The following is a 20255-nucleotide window of genomic DNA, read 5'->3' as shown; positions in this document are numbered from 1 at the left end:
GTTGAGCCATCATCCAATTATCAATGCTGTGATCTTGGAGAAAGTGATTTGCATCCCCATCAGGTTTCTGAGCTGGACGGAGAGATTTAAACTTCACCTGCCATCCCAGGTGTTTAATTTAATTCCCCCTCCACTTTGCTGTCACCTAAATTGGTGGGGTCTTGTGGGGGGTGGCATAAAATATTTGGGGCTGGATCAGACCCCAGATTGGGAATTAAGACACCCCTGGTATAGAGAATGAGTACTAAGCAGTTCCAAGGGTGAAATAAGGGTGGATTGACACATGCAGAAGAATGGCAAGCATCCTTATACCAGGCCATTAGTTGATCTATCACTGTGTTGTCTACACTGACTGGCAGTGACTATCCAGGGTTTTAAAGAGGAATTTCTCCCAGTCTGGGAATGCTAGAGACTGAATATGGGATCTTTTGCAAGTAGAAAATTGTCACATTAGGAATGTCCTAGATAAGTCTTCTCCCTGCTATTTGTTTCCTTGCAGCTTTTAAAAAAATAATGATAAATACCTTTTTCAATGTCCTAAGGCTTTTTTTTTTACTCCTTGTTATGGATTATGGATGAAACATGATATTTCAAAACCTTTTTGCCTCCTTGTTTTTCAGAATGCTAAGGGTTAAGGGAATGTATTTGCCCAATAATCTGCCTAGAATGTGTATTTATGGAGTTCCAATTACAGGCCAGAAGTATTGTTCTTGGTGGATTTATATTAAATGATGACAAGGTTTGTGAAATAATAAAATGCAAGTTAGAGTTGAAGACGATAGATTGCATTAAATATGCACTGTGTTCTGAGAATAACAAGTTCAGTCAAAGTTCAGTGACTTACTATTTCAGTAAAGAAATATATGGGCATGAAATTGTACTGGCATTCAATTAAATTTGCCATAAAGGAGGAATATTCCAACTTTCACTCAAATATTATTGAGTACATAGATCCCATATCAAGACCCACATGAGTTCTGAAATCAAAAATTGTGTGTTTGTGTGTGTGCTTCCCTCACAGACATCTTATACATGTGAGGCTAATTCTTGGAGAAATTTGAATGGGAAAAAAAGTAATGAATCGCACAGCGTTGTTATGTAACCATAGAGTTGACTCTTTGCTTCACTCATCAACAGCTCATAGTATTTTCTATTTCAGGTTCTGAATGCTGACACTAACCCAGAGGTAGACAACATGTCCATTCCTGACCAATGGCTAGCTGGGCCTGACGTGAGTTGTAGTCCTACAATGTTTGTCAGGCAACATGTTGTTTAGGCACCCCCTGCTTTAACTCCTTAGAACTTAGAAAAGATGTTCAGAGTTTTAAGAGACAACGAGCAACTGCCATTGTCTATTGGCTTCCTTTCCCCCCTCTTAATATGTACAATCATGCCTTCTCACATTGTGTTGTAGTAAGAGTCATAAGGAAGAGGAAGCCAAGAGACATGGTAACAACTTATTGTCTCTCATAACGTCTTATTCCTTTCCCACCTAAGTACATGAAGGCTCTAGGATGGCTTGCAGATGTTCAGTACAACAGACAGCTTTGTGATGCTATTGGCTACATTATAGTCAAGTTGGATATAAGGCAATCTGACAAGTTTTGTTTCTTGGAGCTGGTTCTAGCAATGATTTGGAGCCAAATGCAAGCTAAGCCTATATCTAGGGTGGTATCAGGCTCCACATTTTCTGAGGAAAACTGCTTGGACTCAAATTGGTCATCCTCTGCTGTAAAGAAGCATACACTGGTGGATCTGGAAAGCATCTGGCTGTCCAATAAAGTCTGAAAATTAAGTGTCCTTCTGAATCCACAGGTGGCTCTTGGGATGATTCTTCTAAATCAGAGGAAGCAGGAAGGATTTGCCCCTTCAGTAGAGAAAATGGAGGCATCACTGGAGCTCCAGTCTGGTGGAAATCTCTGATGAGGTGGTTGTTTCCAAGGCTCCCTCCTGGATTGGTTCCTGAATCTAGCCTTCCCCATCCATGCTGTCAGATCCATCCTCTGATAGAGAGGATCACAGCCTAGGGCTCATCATATAAACAACACCATTAGCTACATTATTGTTCTATTTACTGTAACATTGCTGATGTGGTAAGATCACTTGTGCAACTAATCCAGGAAAGTAAGAACCAGGAGAAAACTAAGAATGAAGAACGGTGCCTTATACCCAGTCAGACCATTGGTTCACCAAGCTCAATATTGTTTACACTGATGGCCAGAGCCTCTCCTTAGTTGCAGCGACTCTCCATGGTTTCAGACTAGGTCTTTCCCAGCTCTACTCGGAAAAGCAGAGGATTTAACCTGGAGCCTTCTGCTTGCAAAGCAAATGATCTTCCACTGAGCTGCAGCCCTTCCCAGAAAATGGCACAGAACTAGTAGCATAAGATGACACAATGGCATGGAACAGGATTTTTTTTAAAGGGTGCACATTTGCATGATCTAAATGGTCTTTTGGAGAAATTACCTCCACGTTGATATTGTTTGTTTAATGCAAATATTTAAAGTGGTGAACATTTAGTGCTTTGCTTATTTTTTGGAGGATTTATATCTATGGTTGAACCCAATGAATTCTTGGAGAGAACTTTTTTTTTAAAAAAAATGGAAACATATGAGCAAAATGCAAAAATAAATCAGATTATGATGTCACTATTCTCACTAGGTGATCCAAAATGACTTACATAGCCTATTAAAACCAACAGAATCCATAAAGCCTGAAAACTTCTCTAATTTCAATTAAAAACCAAATTAAAATGAACACAATATGTTAATATGGTTAGTTAATATGGAGAGAGGTAGTCCTTGAGCTATTGAGGTCCTTAGCCGCATAAGGCTTTATGAGTCAAAAGCAGCACTTTGAATTGATCCCAGAAACTAATTGGCAGCCAGTGGAATCATGCCAGAATTGGTGTTACATCTTGAGATTGACTTACTGCAGTCAACAATCTGACCACCGAATTTTATACAGCTGCAGTTTCTGAACAGACTTCAAAGGCAGCTCCACATATAATGCATTGCAGTAGTCTAATCTAGAGGTTACCAGAGTGTAGACAACAGATGTTAGGCTATCCCTGTCTAGATAGGGGCACAGCTGGGCCACCAGCCAAAGTTGATGAAAGGCACTCCACACCACCAAGGCCACTTGAGCCTCAAGTGACACTAATGGATCCAGGAGTACCCCCAAGCTATGTATCTGCTCCTTCAGAGAGAGTGTGACTCCATCCAGAGCAGGACACATCCCATCCATCTGATCTAGGGAACCACCCACTAACAGTGCCTCAGTCTTATCTGGATTATGTTTCAGTTTATTGGTTCTTATCCAGTCCATTAACAAGGCAAGACACCGATCTAGCACATTCACTGCCACACCTGCAGATGTAAAGGCAGAGCTGTGTGTCATCAGCTTAGAGTTGATAACATACTCCAAAACTCCAGATGATCCCACTCAGCAGTTTCATATAGATGTTAAATAGCATGCGGGATAAAATTCAACCCTGAGGAACCCCACACTGAAGGTTCCACTGGGCCAAACAACAATACTCCAGCATCACCCTCTGAAGACGACCATCCAAGTAGGATTGGAACCACAGCAAAGCAGTACCACCCCCCTCCAACTTGGAGAGCTGCTCCAGGACAGTACCCTGGTCAATGGTATCAAAAGCCACTGAGAGATCAAGGATGATTAAAAGGGACACACTCCCCCATCTCTCTCTCAACACAGGTCATCATACAGGGCACCAAGACAGTTTCCATACTGAAATCAAGCCTAAACCACGATTGAAATGGATGTAGAAAATCAGTTTCATCATGTTCATTGTGCATTCCATGACATCACAGCAGTTTCTCCAGCATTGTTATAACTGTGTGTCTGCCATTTCTCTGACCTATACACTTCTGCAACCTCACTGAAACTACAGGTGGTTAATGACGTCTTGGAGATGTCACCCCACACTTATCTTGATAGCGAACAACTGGCAATACTAGCTTTTATTTGGGAAATATTAATGTTTCTCTCTAAAACCATGTTAAGAGTCCTGAAATGACAAGACATGTAGTGTTTGGCAGGATGCAGGGGCAAGAAAGAACAAGTGTGTGTATATACAAAATGGGTAGGGAGCTGCCACTTTATAATGCAGCTGGCTCCATCTCTATTCAAGATAAAATTACACTGTGGTTTTAGATGAGCCACAGAGAACACTCTGTTTTACAATTGTGTAACATTTTCAAAAACACTCATATCTCTTGCGGACTTTGCTTCATTTTGTCGCAGCCCATGACGGATGAGCCTGGAGTTTCCATTGCAGCTTCAGGGAGAGGAATCAGCACCCAATCTCTGTGGTGTAGATTCTCCCGATTCTTCCTCTCAAATGTAATTAATGATGGTGCCTTTCATCCAGGGCTCCCAGAGGGATTCTGTTTACAAATAAAAAGAGCAATATGCTTCAGCCTCACCACTTTCCCTTCTGGCTACCCATTCTTCTTCTCAGACATGTTCGGCAGTCTTGGCCTCATTTTCAATTCATAATTGAAGGAGGCTTTTAAAAAGAAGCCTTTAAGATGAAGATAACTAGCCTCTGGCTCCTAACCTTCTGCCAAGAGGGACTGGATCAACTGAAGGCATTAGCTTGGCCCAGAGAGCTTGAGCTTTGTTTGCTTCAAACAAACTTTCATTCCCTCTTGAATTTTTTAACCAGAGGTCCTCTACTGCCTGACAATTAGAAAATCAACAAGTGAAGATTGTCCTGTGAGTAGAGGCAGTGGTTAAAAAAGATGCATCTGTTGAATTTCAACATATCATAAAGAAGTTAGAAGCAGAGTCACCAACAGGGAAAAACAACAACCACCCATGTTGGCCACCAGAAATCTGAATGAAAATGAAGGAGATAAGCTGTTGAAGTTCAAGAAGAAATGTATCCTGCTCCAGATACAGAGGGAGCAGAGGGATTCCAACTTTTGCCCCCTTGCCCCCCAAAGTCTTTAGATCCTTGGCTGAGTTTCAAGAGAAGCTTAGCTACTCGTTTTATAGAAGAGAAATGGCTGGAAAAGACAAATGGTTAACTTATCAAGAACTATTAGAAAATGTACATGGAGAATATACAATGAAAGAGAGAGAACAACTGACAAAGGAAGGATATAGTTTTCAATGGTTTGCCTATTTACAATTGTTAGAAAGATATAAAATGGACAAGAAAATGTATGGGTTTGAAATAAGTAAATCTGATTTTGAAATAGGACTGTGTACAAATGATGAAAATATAATTGCGAAAATGTATAAACTCTTATTGAAAATGGATATGGAGGAAGAACAAGTAAAAGAGTGTATGGTAAAGTGGGCAAAAAATTTTGGTTATAATATACAAATGGATCAATGGGAAAATATGTGGAAAAAAGGTTTGAAATTTACACTATGCTATAATCTTAAAGAAAATTTTTATAAAATGATGTACCGTTGGTACATGACTCCAGAAAAGTTGTCAAAAATGTATAGTAATGTTTCTAATGTTTGTTGGAAATGTAAACAACAAGAAGGATCATTTTATCATATGTGGTGGTTATGTAAAAAGGCAAAATCATTTTGGGCACAGATAGGTAGGAAGATGCAAAAAATTCTAAAGATAAATATTCAGTCAAAACCAGAATTTTTTTTATTGGGTTTTATGGATAAACAAATAGAAAAGAAATATGGAAGAATAATATTATATATGATTACGGCAGATTATTATATGCACAAAAGTGGAAAATGGAATCAACACCAACAATGGAAGAATGGCTATTGAAATTAATGGACTTAGTAGAAATGGATAAATTGACATGTTTACTTAGAGAAAAATCGACAGATACATTTCTTAAGGAATGGAAGCCTCTCTTAGACTTTTTGTTGAAAGATCAAAATAAAATGATGATACTGGGATTTGACAATTAATTAAGACAGCTTATGGAGAAAAGGGATTCTGTATGTATATATTAAGGGACAGGTTTGATGTATATTATATACTTATAGCTGATCTGTGACAAATCGGAAGTCAACTATTTTATTTTCATTTTTTGTTGTTGTATTGTTATTTTTTTTGACTTTGTTTTGTTTGTTTTTGGAAAAATTTGAATAAAAATTATAAAAAAAAAAAGAGAAGCTTAGCTACTTTATCTTTCCCCATCATAAAGTCCCTAGCTAGGAGGAGTATCTGCAAAACTTTCCCCAGTATTATTGATATCAAAGACATAGGAATGGGCAATTCAACACTAATGAAGGTAGACAAGATCACTTAAGAAAGTGGGAGGCACACCAACAAATCCTGGTTGAGAGCATAACTACAGCTCCGCCACCTTCATGTTTTCAGCCTAATTGGCTACCTTGTGGTGAAAAATGTGTACTGGACATGACACACCGAAATACATATCTATTAGATTTACTTGATTAATTGAAACACCTATAATGTATAAGCAAAGTATTCTACTTCTCGTTTCTTAAAGGTTAGAGCCGCCAATGCATTAAGCACAGCCAGATAGTTAGTGTGAAATATGTATCTTCTTGTGAGTTTGCTTCCAGCAGGTGAGAAGTCCATTAAAGATCTTGTGTGCAAAAAGAGAAGCTCTTTAGGCCCAACTGTTGAGAGATAGGTTTGAATCTGGGAGTTTAAATTCCACCTTCAGCTTGCATGGCAACTGGTTGTGACTTTTAAATTAAAGTTGCCATCAGCTTAGGGCCAGGATGGCTGAAGAACATAATATGAATCTGCTTATAAGAGAAGGACCTTATTTCAATGATAGAATATCTGTTTTACATGAAGAAAGTCCCAAGGTCAATCCCTGGCATTTCCTGGTAGAACTGGGAGATACCCTCATCTAGAATTCTTGAGAGATGCTGGCAGTCAGTGTAGACAATACTGAGCTAGATGGACCAATGGTCTGGCCTGGTATATGACAGCTTTTTATAATCTTACGAATGATATATGTTGAACAGGCTTTTTCCTGTGTCCCATCAACTTTTGAAGAGTAGTTGGTGGGGAACCAGGAGAGGACCTTTTTGTTGGATGCCCTCAGGTTCTGTAACTCCCCCTGAGGCAATTCTACATTGGCACCATCTCTGTCAGCCTTCCACTGAAATGCAAAGACGTTGATGTTCCCGTCAGCCTTTGACCTACTGGGTTGATTTGTCTTAATCGTCATTCTGCCACATTATTTGTTGGCTTTTAGTCATAACTAGCTGATTTTATTCCACTTTTATTTTTTGTTATTGTAATGTGTACTTTTATTTTGTTTTTATAGTTGTGTATAGTCAAGTATGTAAAGTTGGTATATAAATTCTTTCAGAAACCAAACAAACCACCAGAAATAATATGTACTTATACAAGCATTCTTTGTGCTAACTTATAAGGCCTCTTAGGTAGCTAGAATTTGGCCTGAGAGCTAGTTTAAGCTTCCCCAAGACCCATTTGGTCATCCTTGTACTCTGCTTCATGTTTTCTTAACTGATGTTATCATATGATGACCCAGTTTCTGCTTTTAGTGACAACCATTGTGATTGTCATTATCAGCATGCTCTGAAATTCATGCAAGAAGAGTAAATTTGATGGCTTCCATTCTGATGACTATAAAGAGGAATCTTGTGGTATGTAAAGAAGTTTGAGAAGCACTTACTAAGAAGAAATAGAATTTAGATGAGCTTTCTGAATTTGAGAAGAACATTCATCAGGAACATCCTGATGTGGCCAAACAAACTGTGCAGGAGATGAACAATACAGAGCAAGTATAACATTACAGTTAACGGTCATAGCTGTGCAAGATTGAAACCAGTTATGAACTTCTTCAAAGCTTGAGTGGGCTGGATATAATTGGCAAGGCATAAACCTGGGGAGCCTTGCTCACATATTGGCAGTATACAAAATTGGCAGTATACTATTTTGCACTTTAGTCCTCTAAACAATGGGACATTCCAAAGATACCCAATTGCTTCAGAGCAGAATTCACTGGGGAGTTATGATCCTTTTGTAATAACTGATTATTTACAAATACAGAAGCTGATCAAGTAGCAAGCAACTACATATTCAAACAGGTATTGGTGATTCCACGGCAGTATTCATATCAAAGACACAGCAGTGTATCTAATGCTCCAGTATTGCTTCTGCTAGCCAGTTTCAAAACCTCAAAACTCAATTCTAGATCTCTGGTCAAATTCAAAAATACTATTTTAGCTCTCACGGCCATCCCAAGCAAACAAAGAGAAAACTGAGCTCAGACTTTTATCATTGCAAGTGGCATGACTGTTATTCCAGGTATTGGAATAGCTGATATTTAGCTTAATGGGGTTTCCATGGCTATTGTAAGAACATAAATAAGAAGAGCATAAGAACAGCCCTGCTAGATCAGGCCAAAGTCCCATCTAGTCCAGCATCCGATGGCCAACCAGATGGCTATGAGACTTAAAATATTAAGCTAACCCACACTTATACAGGTTAACTTGCATAAGACAGTAACACCCTTCATGGACTACTTGCATGAAGGGGGCATCATGTAATTAACGTGGGGCCATGCAAGAGGCAGCTGGACAGCCATCTGTCAGGAATGCTTTGATTTGGATTCCTGCATTGAGCAGGGGGTTGGACTTGATGGTCTTATAGGCCCCTTCCAACTCTACTATTCTATGATTCTATGATTCTACTCCTGACTCTGCCTCCAGCTGCTTGACTCTACCTACAGACATCCATGCCTTAACATGGACATCTGTAGGTGGTGGCAGGCAGCATGTTCAATGCTGGGGTGGGGCTAGGAACGCAAAGGAAATGTCTGTCAATTTAGCCAGGACTATGAAGGCAGTCTACAGCAGTACTCCTGGCTCCATTCACTCTCTCCTGTCCAACCCCAAGCTCAAACTATATCTTCATTCAGTCTGTGGGTCTTTCGCTCATAGCCCAGTTCTGTGCTATTAGAGTAAACATCTGTGTGTCCTTGAGCGAAAAGGATTATGCCACATTGTTAAAACCATTCTACAATTTGTCTCAGTGGTACCAGTTTCTAGATAGTGGAAAATTGCTTTGGTAAATCTGGTGTGATCCAGATGCTTTGGACTACAACCCTGTCAACCAACCCAGTTGTGCTGTGCTAGGGCTGATTGAAGCAGCAGTCCAAAACCCCTGGAGGGCATCAGGTTATTGAAGGCTGGTGCAGAACATAGGTGAGCCTTGTGATCGCTTGAGAAAAATGGTAGCTTTTTCTGCTTGTTTGAGAAACTAGGCTAATGCTTTGGATCATGGTTCCCAATTGAGATGTTATTTAAAGCAATAATAACTCTTTGTGAATCTGCTTGGAGACTGTGATAGGCAGGCCCAGCATCTGTGCAGATTCAGTTGTAAGTTGCATCTCCTTTATGCATGGTGTCTCTTGCTTTCACTTCTCTTTAAGAAGAAGAAAAAAAGAAAGCATCAAGAAAGTCAGCAAAATCACACCAAAAACCTTGGATTTCTTGGCTCATGCTAGACTTATTTTGACTAGGTCATTGTATTGCATCCCAAGAACTGAGCCCTACTGTTTTATGATAGTTTGTTCTTTTTGTGTGTGATTGAAACCATCTGGCCATCCATCATCATGTCATCCTAGGGCTTTACTCAGCTGGTGACTATTTTCTTGCCTTGCTGAGAAGGCTGTGTTGACCGATTCTTGTCTGGTTTCAAGAGAAGCCTTTTCTGGCATTCCAGAATTCATCTGATGAAGATACTCTCGGCATTTGTACACTGAATGTCCAAGCCAGCAATCAAGGAATGGGTAGGCTTGCTTTGGCTTTAATCCTTACCTGCTGCAAAAAATAATAATGCTGAATGATCTCTTTCATTATTCGAGTATCTGCATTTTCTGTTGACTGCAATTGGGGAGGAAAAAACAATACCTTTAGTCTGACATATGATCTAAAATAAACTACGATCCCTTTTACCTGCATTATGTTATAGTCAAATGATTTACTGCAGTCATGAATGCACTGCAATTACAGAATTGCCTTATTATTTAGTACCACTTTGTAGAAATGTTTTCCAAAGTGCTTTCCGCATATTCTTTAAGGTTATTATTTGAATGAATGTTCATTAAACTTCCACTGGCAAGTTCTAGAGAGTGAATCAAAAGCTGCAAACTTTAAGCCCCATTAAACCCAGTTGGACTTACATCTGAGTAGAAATGCACAGGATCAGACCTTCTACTTTCCATCTCATATAGTTAACTTACACCCCACAAAAAAGGAGATATTCTTATGTATTTTAGTTATAGTTATAGTTAAACTCAACATATATTTTGTTTCCATGGATGAATGTTTTCTTCAGTATTGATTCATGTGGTCTACATTTAGAAATGGGAATTTAAATCATCTGTCTTAAACAAACCACTTTATGCTATATAGCTTACCATTAAATTCATTAAAAATCATCAGGTTCCATCTGTTTTATTAAAAAATACAAATGAAATAGTAAGGCTTCCCTTTTTGGTATACTGTAGGTTGGCATATGTCCCGACTACCAAGGGGCCTAACCTAGAAAACTATATTTTTTTACCATCATCAAAGTAGAAGCTGCAGGAAAAAGAAATAAGAACATGCATCTGTACTGAATGGGTAGAACTATTATTAACGGAGGCACACAAAAATGCAAAATTCATGCAGGCACATACGCACATGCACACACACACACACACACACACATACACACACGTCCTTCAAGTTTTCATGCAGCCACTTTCCACTGCAGAAAAGGCAAGCTGATGTTCAATGGAGGTTAAACATTTCAGCACACAATAAAAACATCAAAGAAATCTTACACATTTTCTCTCATTTGTCATCATGGTCAAGGAACCACTGGTACTTCCCTGGAGCATGGTGCAAGAATGACACATTCATTAGAATACAAATAGCATTTTTAATATGCTTATGTGATTTTATAATTGCATTTTTTGTTAACTTGGTTGTAAATCACTTTGGGACTATATATAAATAAAGGGCAATATTCAGCTAGCACATCCCATCAGTTCAAGGATTACCACTAGTGAAATGGGACTCCCCCCCTCTCATTCCAAGTGTGCACCCAACACCCTGCCCAAATCTGCTCCAGGGGTTTGGGGGAACCCCAAGAACAGATTTAGCAATCTGTGTGGCAAGGAGAGGGCCATTGCAGTAGCAGTAATCCTTGCCGTGACAGGATGCTTATTTAGCACTACATCGGATTCAACCCTTAGTAAACCTAAATTATTGGTTTATTCCTGTGTCTCCTTTCACCACTTCTCCACATGCAAAATCACATTATGAAGCACAGCTGTGCCATTCAGAGATTTTCTCAGAATCCTAATGCAGAAGTCAAGTCATAGGGTTAGGAACTGACAATTATTGTCCCATAAGTCCTTACACAGGAGCTATTGCCATCTTTTATCTTCCACTATTACAGAAGAGTGGAGCAGTGTGTGGGATTAGAACATAAGATCATCTCTATAGCTTTCATCTACCACCAGACCTCGGGTTTTGGGTGAGCTCACCAGTATTATCTCTATATTTCTTTTAGATCTCCCCCTCCCCCCCCCAAAATGCTCTCTAGATTCTGCTTGATACTATCAACCCACTTTGAACAGGTTCACTGGTTGATTGACCAATTCCCAATGGCCAACCTTTAGAGAGGGTTTTCAGGCCTCACTGCTCTTGATTAGAATTGATGGTTCACTGCTGCCCTCTTATGAGAGCTTTTCCTATTCTCACTCCACTGAATAATACCACTAAAGGTCTGTCAATATAGCACAGTTGGGAGGACAGCCTGGCTGAGTCCAGAGTCTGTGACTTCAAATCCCCGCTCGTGTCTCCTGGGTGTCAAGGGCCAGCTAAAGATCACCCCCATAGTGAGTGGCTCAGGGTTACGTGCCCTGCCACCTGTGCAGCTGTGGGCAAGCTGCATAGTCCCAAGGAGCCCAGCTGCACCCCAGCTGGCAGTTGCAGACAAGGAAGGGTCTGGCTTGTGCAGCTATGGCAAGCTGAGCAGGCCCTAGCCAGCTGGGGAGGACTAGCCTCAGAGGAAGGCAATGGTAAACCCCCTCTGAATACCGCTTACCATCAAAACCCTATTCATAGGGTCGCCATAAGTCGGGATCGACTTGAAGGCAGTCCCATTTCCATTTCCAATGAATATTATTCACAGCAAGTAAAATGGAACCCACATTTTTAATGGCAGTGTACTCTGGTTTCTGGATATGGAGAGGAAAAAGATACAACAGTGGATACCCAGGAACATGAGTTTCCAGTGACATATCAGAGAAAGAATACTGGGCTATTTATTTATTTATATCAAGCATGCATACCATACCCTTAAAAAAGAAAGTCCAGGGCATACAATAAAATGAAAAAAATACAATAATTAAAATGCAATGAGAAACAATAAAATCAGCAATGTAAATAAAAAACAGACAATGAAGATAACAATAATAATGCCATTAAAATGTCTGTGAGATTAAAAAGGTATGGCATTGAAATGACATCAGATTAGGTGCTAAGCAAGCCTCCATGATGAGTGTATTCCATAATGAGTGGAACAGAAAAGGACTGTTCCATAGCAGCCATCTGCCATATTTGTGACAATGGGTGTACCCAATGAAAGATGTCTGAGCGTGATCTTAAAGCACAGGCTTATGTGGAGAAAGGTGATCTGAGCCTTGGTCCCAAGTCATGAAAGGCTTTAAAGGTAAGCACAGCACTTCAAATGGGGTCCAGAAATGGTCCAGGATCGAGTGTAGATATTCCCAACATTCAGTGCAATATTTTGCACTAACCATAATTTCTGAACCATCATCAAAGGAGGGGCCTGTGTATAATCCATTACAGTAGTCCAACCTGGAGGCTACCAGGCTATGAGTAACTAAGGCAAGGTTGTCTTAAGACAGGCTAGCCAGAGTGGTGGAATAATCCTTATGTCCTTATGGATATGGAAATAATAAGTACATATAATGTTTTTGGAAATACTGCAAAACATTTGTGAGCATATTGTCGAATTACCGAGAACAAAGCATATCTTGCTTGGAAGCATAAGACCCTATGAATCTCAGCGTCCAATAAAAATACTGGTTGATGGGGTAAAAATGTGAGTAATATGACCTCTGAGTGCTCTTAATAGAAGGCATAAGAAAGGAAATATGATGTCTCATTTACGGTATACTTGAGTCCATGTGCTGACCACCTTCCTGCTACTCTCCATGACATCTCTCCTTCCTCAGGAAGAAGGGGGAAATAAATAAAAGTGCAGCCCAAAGTCATTATTCCCAACTGCCTGCTAGCACAATTATGACATTTAGTAAGATATGTCAGTTCTCCTGAAATGTAAAAGCTAGCAGTACATTGTGGTAGGGTCCTGAGTTCATTTACAGTACAGTTTAAATGGTTTGCCTAGTACAAGATCAATAGCTTCATTTTCAAATGGAGGGGAAAACAAAAAGTTATCGTTTGCTTTGCATTTTTCTCTAATGAGTGGCCTTGAGCAAATGTGCATTAGTTCTACTTTTTCTTCTAAAGTCAGCTTGTAATGTTTAGAAATATGGTTTGAAGCTTCTGCATTGTGACAGGAAATGTAACCAAAAGCTTCAGCCCTGAAAGCCAAATAAACAGTGCCTAGCTGATTACATTTGGGGGCTTTCGTGTAAATTTCATTCACATGAACCGAGCAACTCAAAAACTACTGTAATATATATATATATATATATTTAAAACCTTCTGTTACTAGATATCTTCAATCAAGGAAGAACTGATTAAAATCAGGGCTTAGAACTATTCACTTCTCACCATCTTGCATCATTTCTCATGCCCCTGTTTTGAGCCATTAATCCAAGCCAGATTTTACCTCTGTACAAACACAGAACTATAGTGAAAGCAATAGGTATAAGCCTATACTTATAATTTGTCTTGGAGTGCTAGACAGAATTTGGGGCTCTTGTATTGTCTCAGGACTATATCATACAATATGTGGTGGCTTTCCACTGAGTTATATACTGAAAAGAGCAATGCCAGGGATTGAACCTGGGAAAGCTTATGCTCTACCACTGAGCTATGGACTTAATCCATGTGCTGTGGACTTCTGGGTTCAGATGTTTCCAAGTAGAATGAGAAACTAAAGCAGCTACTTGATTGCTAATGGTAAGAGAATGTGGGGTGCTTGATCGATAACCCTCACATATGACAGAGGAGGGCCATGAAGCCTGACAGGTAAGCTCTGTCCCTTGTGGCCATTGCACATCACCACACCCTTTTGCATGTTCAAACAGTGTATGAAGGGGCTTTATCTACCAGTATGCGTATAGAGCACTTACACCCAATGGAGGGCGCTGATTGGTCCATGGTTCCCTGTGGTGGCAAAGACATAGCTACAGCACATGATGGTGGCAGGACTAGCCTGCACAACTTGACAACACTCTTCAAACATTCTTTCAATGGCATTTCTGCCTTGAGCGGGGGCGTGTTTGCCTCCACCCCCCCACTATGTAGAAGGTTTGGGAATGTTCCCGAAGGTTTTGAGTGGGGTCAGGTGTGGTCTTTGGACCAATAGGATGAAGGCATAAGTGGGTATAAAAGCCCGCTCGTCCCTCAAATCGTGCCACTTTACGCCTTGTGACAGCTTTGACTCTTGCCTGCATTTAGGAGTGATCCTTCAGCATCTTCGATTCAACTCGATCGCAGCGACTTCAAACACGTGGACTTCATCCTGCAGCCTCAACAGCTTGAGTGGCGGTGACTTTGTTTTGGCGGTTTTCCTGCCTTGTTTGCCGCGTGTCAGCTCCGGCTTTTGAGCAGCCCCCTAGCCTGCTATAGAGTGGCGTCGGTAGCCTCGTGCCCTGCCTGCGATTTATTTTTGTATAAATAAATAATTTGATTACCCTCCTGCAGACTGGGCGTGCATAGCACAACTAGCACAGGAAAGGGGAGGTCAGTGGTGCTGGTCCCTGGGTACCTTTGTGCTGTTTTGCAGCGTGCCTGCAGCTGCGCTCTTCATATTTCTCTTTACCCCCCTTCCTTTGTCTTTTACCCCCCTTCCTTTGCTTTTTACCCCCCTTCCTTTGTCTTTGCGGTCTGAGTATAATTCAATTATCTACGTGCAGCTTTAATTCATCGGGGGTGTAGGGGTGTTTCATTGGGGGGTGCAATTAATTGTTCTGCCCTGGGCATATTTTGCCAATATAAATAAATAAATAAATTGGTAAATACATAAATACATATATAAATAAATAATTGATTAATTAATTGATAATTTAATTAGTTAATTAATCAATTAATTGCCATTAATACGGTTCGTGTTTCATCTGCATTATCCTGAAGTCAATACAGTTCCATTTGCTTGTTTTGCAATTAATTCATTGTTGTTGTTGTTGTTGTTCCCTGGTGAGTTCAAGGTTTGATTTACAATGCCGCCCAAGAAGGTTCAACAGAAAAAAGGGGTCCGATTTTGTGAAGCAAGCATCAAAGTGTCCAGAGCTTGGAAAAGTTACTTTTTTGAACTACTACTCCCATCAGCCCCAGCCATTATGGCCACTGGATTGGGCTGATGGGAGCTGTAGTTCAAAAAAGTAACTTTTCCAAGCTCTGAAAGTGTCCCTCATCTCAGGAGCAGCATCTGATGAAGAAGATGACATGAGGGTGATTCATGCCTTGGTGGCCAGGGTAGAAGCCTTGGAGAAGAAGCGTAAGAATCCAGCTGATCAGGACACTGGTCCTAGCACTGCACCTCCAGGTAAGAAATCTGCCGGTCTGGCTTCCAAAATATCTAAATCTTGTCTCCTTTCCAACTTGGTTGCCAAGATTGATGTTCTGGAGCAGGCTACACCCAATGATACTCCTGTTCTCCCAGTTGGACAAGCCTTGCCACCTGTAGTATCCTATTCTGCAGCTTCCACCTCCACGTTGCCTGCCCTAGCTGGTGCTGTTCCTTTTGAAAGTCCACACTCCTCTGCTCTTCCTGTGCCTGGAATTCAGATTGTTTCATCTAAGGTTCACCAGGGTGTGGCCCCGGCAGTGGTTGCACGCCCAGCCACTTTTACAGGTGAGTTGCTCTCACCACAACACACACCTACAACATCTGTGCAGGCACATGGAGGGTCTTCACATCAATACACCCCTATGACATCTGCTCAGGCACTTGGGTTTTTTCACAACTTATGGTTTATATGGGTGGGGTCTTAGTACCTCAGCAGCCACAGCTTCCGTGGCCAGCGATGGCAGTGACTCCTTGGCAGTCTACGGTGGCTCCCTCCAGCCACACCACCTTTTCCTTGCCTCTGCCAGCTGGTGTATATCCCCAGGGTGATACTTCTTTGCAGAGCTTGGAAAAGTTACTTTGCGCATTTCCACATCTGGGAAGTACATGGCTCTGATTGGTTCAGTTTCCCGGGCTTTTCCAAGCACATTCACGCACATGCGCACAAGTGAAAATCCATTATTGGATGGTAATGACAGAAGGGGTACTGGGACACGCCCAAGTTCCACCCATGGACTGCCTATATCTCTATAAACCGCGGTATTGCATCCGAGCCCCTAATGTTGCAGCGGATGATTACAGGTTTAAAAAAGCAAATCGCATTTTTCGCGGTAATGCCAAAGCGTATTTAACCACACAAAAATGTGCAAAAGTGCGCGGCGTCATATGGACGACTGAAAAATAATGAATACACAAAGCGATCATGTCACACATTATACAGTCGTCTGGATGAGCCCTAAGAATGATGTGTCTTATCAAGCCTTGTGCTCTGGTGACTGCATTTTAGGTGAGGATCACGTTACACTTTCCTTGCGTATGTCTAAGACCGACCAGAAGGGTAGTGGCCAAATTGTGACATTGCGTAGTTGCACTGTACCTATTCTGTGTCCTGTTTCTGCTTTAAGGAATTTCCTTTCCATACTGCCAGCATGCCAGCGTTATCTGTTCATACATCTCGACGGATCTGCCCTGATACAGTTTCAGTTTTGGGCCGTTGTTTGGCGGGCCTTGTTGGCCAGTGGGTGAGATCCTGGAGTGTATGGGTTGCATTCCTTCTGCATTGGGGCAGCTACAGCTGCAGCCCTAGTGGGCATGCATGCGGAAAGTATTCAGGCAATTGGCAGATGGTGATCTGCAGCTTTTAAGGCCTACGTGCAGTTGTGATTCTAACATTGTTGTTCTCTTATTCCCCTCAGGTGTATGGAACCTTCCAGTCCCTGCGATGATTGTCCTGTGTGGGTATTCTATCCTGTTCTGGGCCCACAGGAGGGTTTCTTCTTCAGTGGTTGGGACACAGCTGCAGCTCTCTGCCCATGCTGCAGTCTGCTGGGAGGCCAAGAGGGGCATGTTATGGGGAGAGCTGTTACCATCAGTCTGTCGGATCATGTCTTCAGCTCATCGGCCCCATGTGCTAGTGGTGCATTTGGGTGAGAATGATTTTGTGCAGCGCCCTGGTATGGATTTGCTGCGTAGGGTCACTCAATCAATAATATCAATAATAATTTATTGCATAATCCATAGATCTCAGCAAATCTCAACAATAAGAAAAAAAACAGCAATACAACAAAACTAAATTTAATACAATAAAACCAGAATTCAATTTGTGACCAACAAAATCAAGACCCACAAAAATCCTTCCTAATCTGTATGGCCTGGTTTATAAATTTAGCCACAGATAGGGTAATTATTACAGCATGACCTTGTAGAAGAGTCATTAGTAATATATCTTTTGATCGGCCTGGGTATTTTAATAAAATTGGAGACAGAAGATCATTCCTAATCCGAACATATAATTTGCAGTAAAATAGGACATGAGAGATGGTCTCAATCTCTGAATCTTTACAAGGGCAGTATCTAAAAATTCTTGGTATTTTTTTAAATCTGCCCTGTAAAAGTTTGGAAGGTAGAACATTAAAACGAGCCAACGTAAATGTAGGGTCACTCATGATTTCACCTGGCTCAAGAGTGCATATCCAGACCTAACTATTGTTTGGTCTGATATGCTTGAACGGAGAGTTTGGAGGGGTGCTATTCACCCCAATCGGATTGATAGGTTTAGGATATGGGTTAATAAAAATGTTAGGAGGCTGGTCCTTTCTCTTGGGGGGCATTCATTCCCCATGATAGGATCCAGTTTGATTGCCCACAACTTTACCAAGATGATGGTGTTCATCTCTCTGAGAGGGGCTTTGATTTGTTTCTGGATGACCTCCAGCTGGGGTTGAGGGCTTTATTTTCTTGGGGTTGAGGGGATCAAGCTTCAGTTGATCCCCTCTTGTGGCATGGAATTTGGGCAGGTGAGGAAGCAGGGGGTAAAAATAGGAGACTGAGGCATTGTGGTAAAGGGCACTCGCCAGGAAACCATCAGTGCTGCAAGTCTGATGGCGATCTGGGTGACCTCCAGCTGGGGTTGAGGGCTTTATTTTCTTGGGGTTGAGGGGATCAAGCTTCAGTTGATCCCCTCTTGTGGCATGGAATTTGGGCAGGTGAGGAAGCAGGGGGTAAAAATAGGAGACTGAGGCATTGTGGTAAAGGGCACTCGCCAGGAAACCATCAGTGCTGCAAGTCTGATGGCAATCTGGGGAGTGTCCTTGTGGGACAGGCTTGTGCATCATGGTGAACACCTGCATGGTGGGGCCAGGCTGTGGAGGTTGGAACCACATACTAGCATACTGGCTCTACTAGCAAGGAGGGACAAATATTCCCATATCCTTGACTGGTGAGTTATAGTCTGCGGTGACTGACATGCCCAGAGGAATGGAGGGAATACTCCCTCACAGTTAGGTTGATCTTCACCTGCCCAAAGCAGTTCAATCAGGTTAATTGGTTGGAATTGGCTAAGGCTTAATATTTGTTATATTTTAATAAATATAACATTATTCCACATTTGTGTCACGAGTCTTCTTTGGTGTGGTGGCAATGTATGTGTGTGATCTGAATCTTCCTAATGTCAACCCTCCTAATGTAGACATTTTTAGGTGTACCCCCCACCAACCCCCCCACCAAAAATACCCACACCAGAAATTACTTCTCAGAATACCTGGAGGGTACATTGTTTGCAGCTTCTAATCTGATGCTAAAGTACAGCAATGTGTTGGCTTTGCTTAGAGATCCCAAATAGCCCTCAGAGATTACTCACTTGTTACAAACATCTGTCACCTTCTATCACAAGTAGGGATGGAAAGATCTGTCAATTTTGGTTCTCTCAGTTTCTCACTTTTCTAATGTTAAATTCAGTCCTCTACATTTCTGCAGCAATCTGTGATTTTTTTAAAAAAAAAATCCTCATGAAAATTCTGCACCATTTTAGTATGAATTTTCTCCAAATAATTTTTGTAGGCAGTTTTATTTATTTAATATTTATTTAAAATATTTCTAGCCCGCTCTATTCTAACCAGAAACTCAGAGCGGCGAACAACGGAAGATAAAATAGAACACAATAAAATAAAATTTACAACCTCTACATGCAATCAATATAGTTAAAAACATACAAAAAACTAATGCTTACAACATAATTTGTTAAAATTACTATTCCACGTTCAATTTAAATGCAGTCCGAAAAAGGATCGTCTTAACCTGGCGGCGGAATGCCAAAAGTGAAGGAGACAACCGTACCTCCGCTGGCAAAGCATTCCAGAGCCTAGGAGCGACAACAGAAAACGCCCTATCTCTGGTTCCTGATAAATGAGCTTGTGAGACTGAAGGGATCATGAGAAGTATATCCTCAGAGGACCTCAAAAGATGGGAGGGTTCATAACGAAGCAACCGATCGGACAAATAGACAGGGCCCAGGCCGTGTAGGGCTTTAAAGGTTAATACCAGCACTTTGAATTGAGTCCGGAAGCAAAACAGCAGCCAATGGAGTTGTTGTAATAGGGGGGTTGTATGAGCCTGAAGGCCAGCCCCCATCAGCATTCTCACTGCCGCACGTTGAACCAGTTTAAGCTTCCGAACTGTCTTCAAAGGCAGCGTCACGTAGAGTGCGTTGCAGTAATCCAACCGGGATGTAACTAGGGCGTGTGTTACTCTTGTCAGATCGGACGTCTCTAGAAACGGGTGCAGTTGGCGAACCAGTCTTAGCTGGGCAAAAGCGCTCCTGGACACCACAGAGACCTGGGGTTCCAGGGTCAAAGCTGAGTCCAGAAGCACACCCAAACTGCGAACCTGAGTTTTTAGGGGGAGTGTAACCCCGTCCAACACAGGTAGGTTCCCTATTTCCAGGTTTGTCCCACGACTGATGCAGAGCAATTCCGTCTTGTCTGGATTTAATTTCAACTTGTTCTCCTTC

The sequence above is a fragment of the Rhineura floridana genome, chromosome 2, assembly GCF_030035675.1.
Source record: "Rhineura floridana isolate rRhiFlo1 chromosome 2, rRhiFlo1.hap2, whole genome shotgun sequence".
NCBI lineage: Eukaryota > Metazoa > Chordata > Lepidosauria > Squamata > Rhineuridae > Rhineura > Rhineura floridana.
This window is presented reverse-complemented; position numbering follows the sequence as displayed.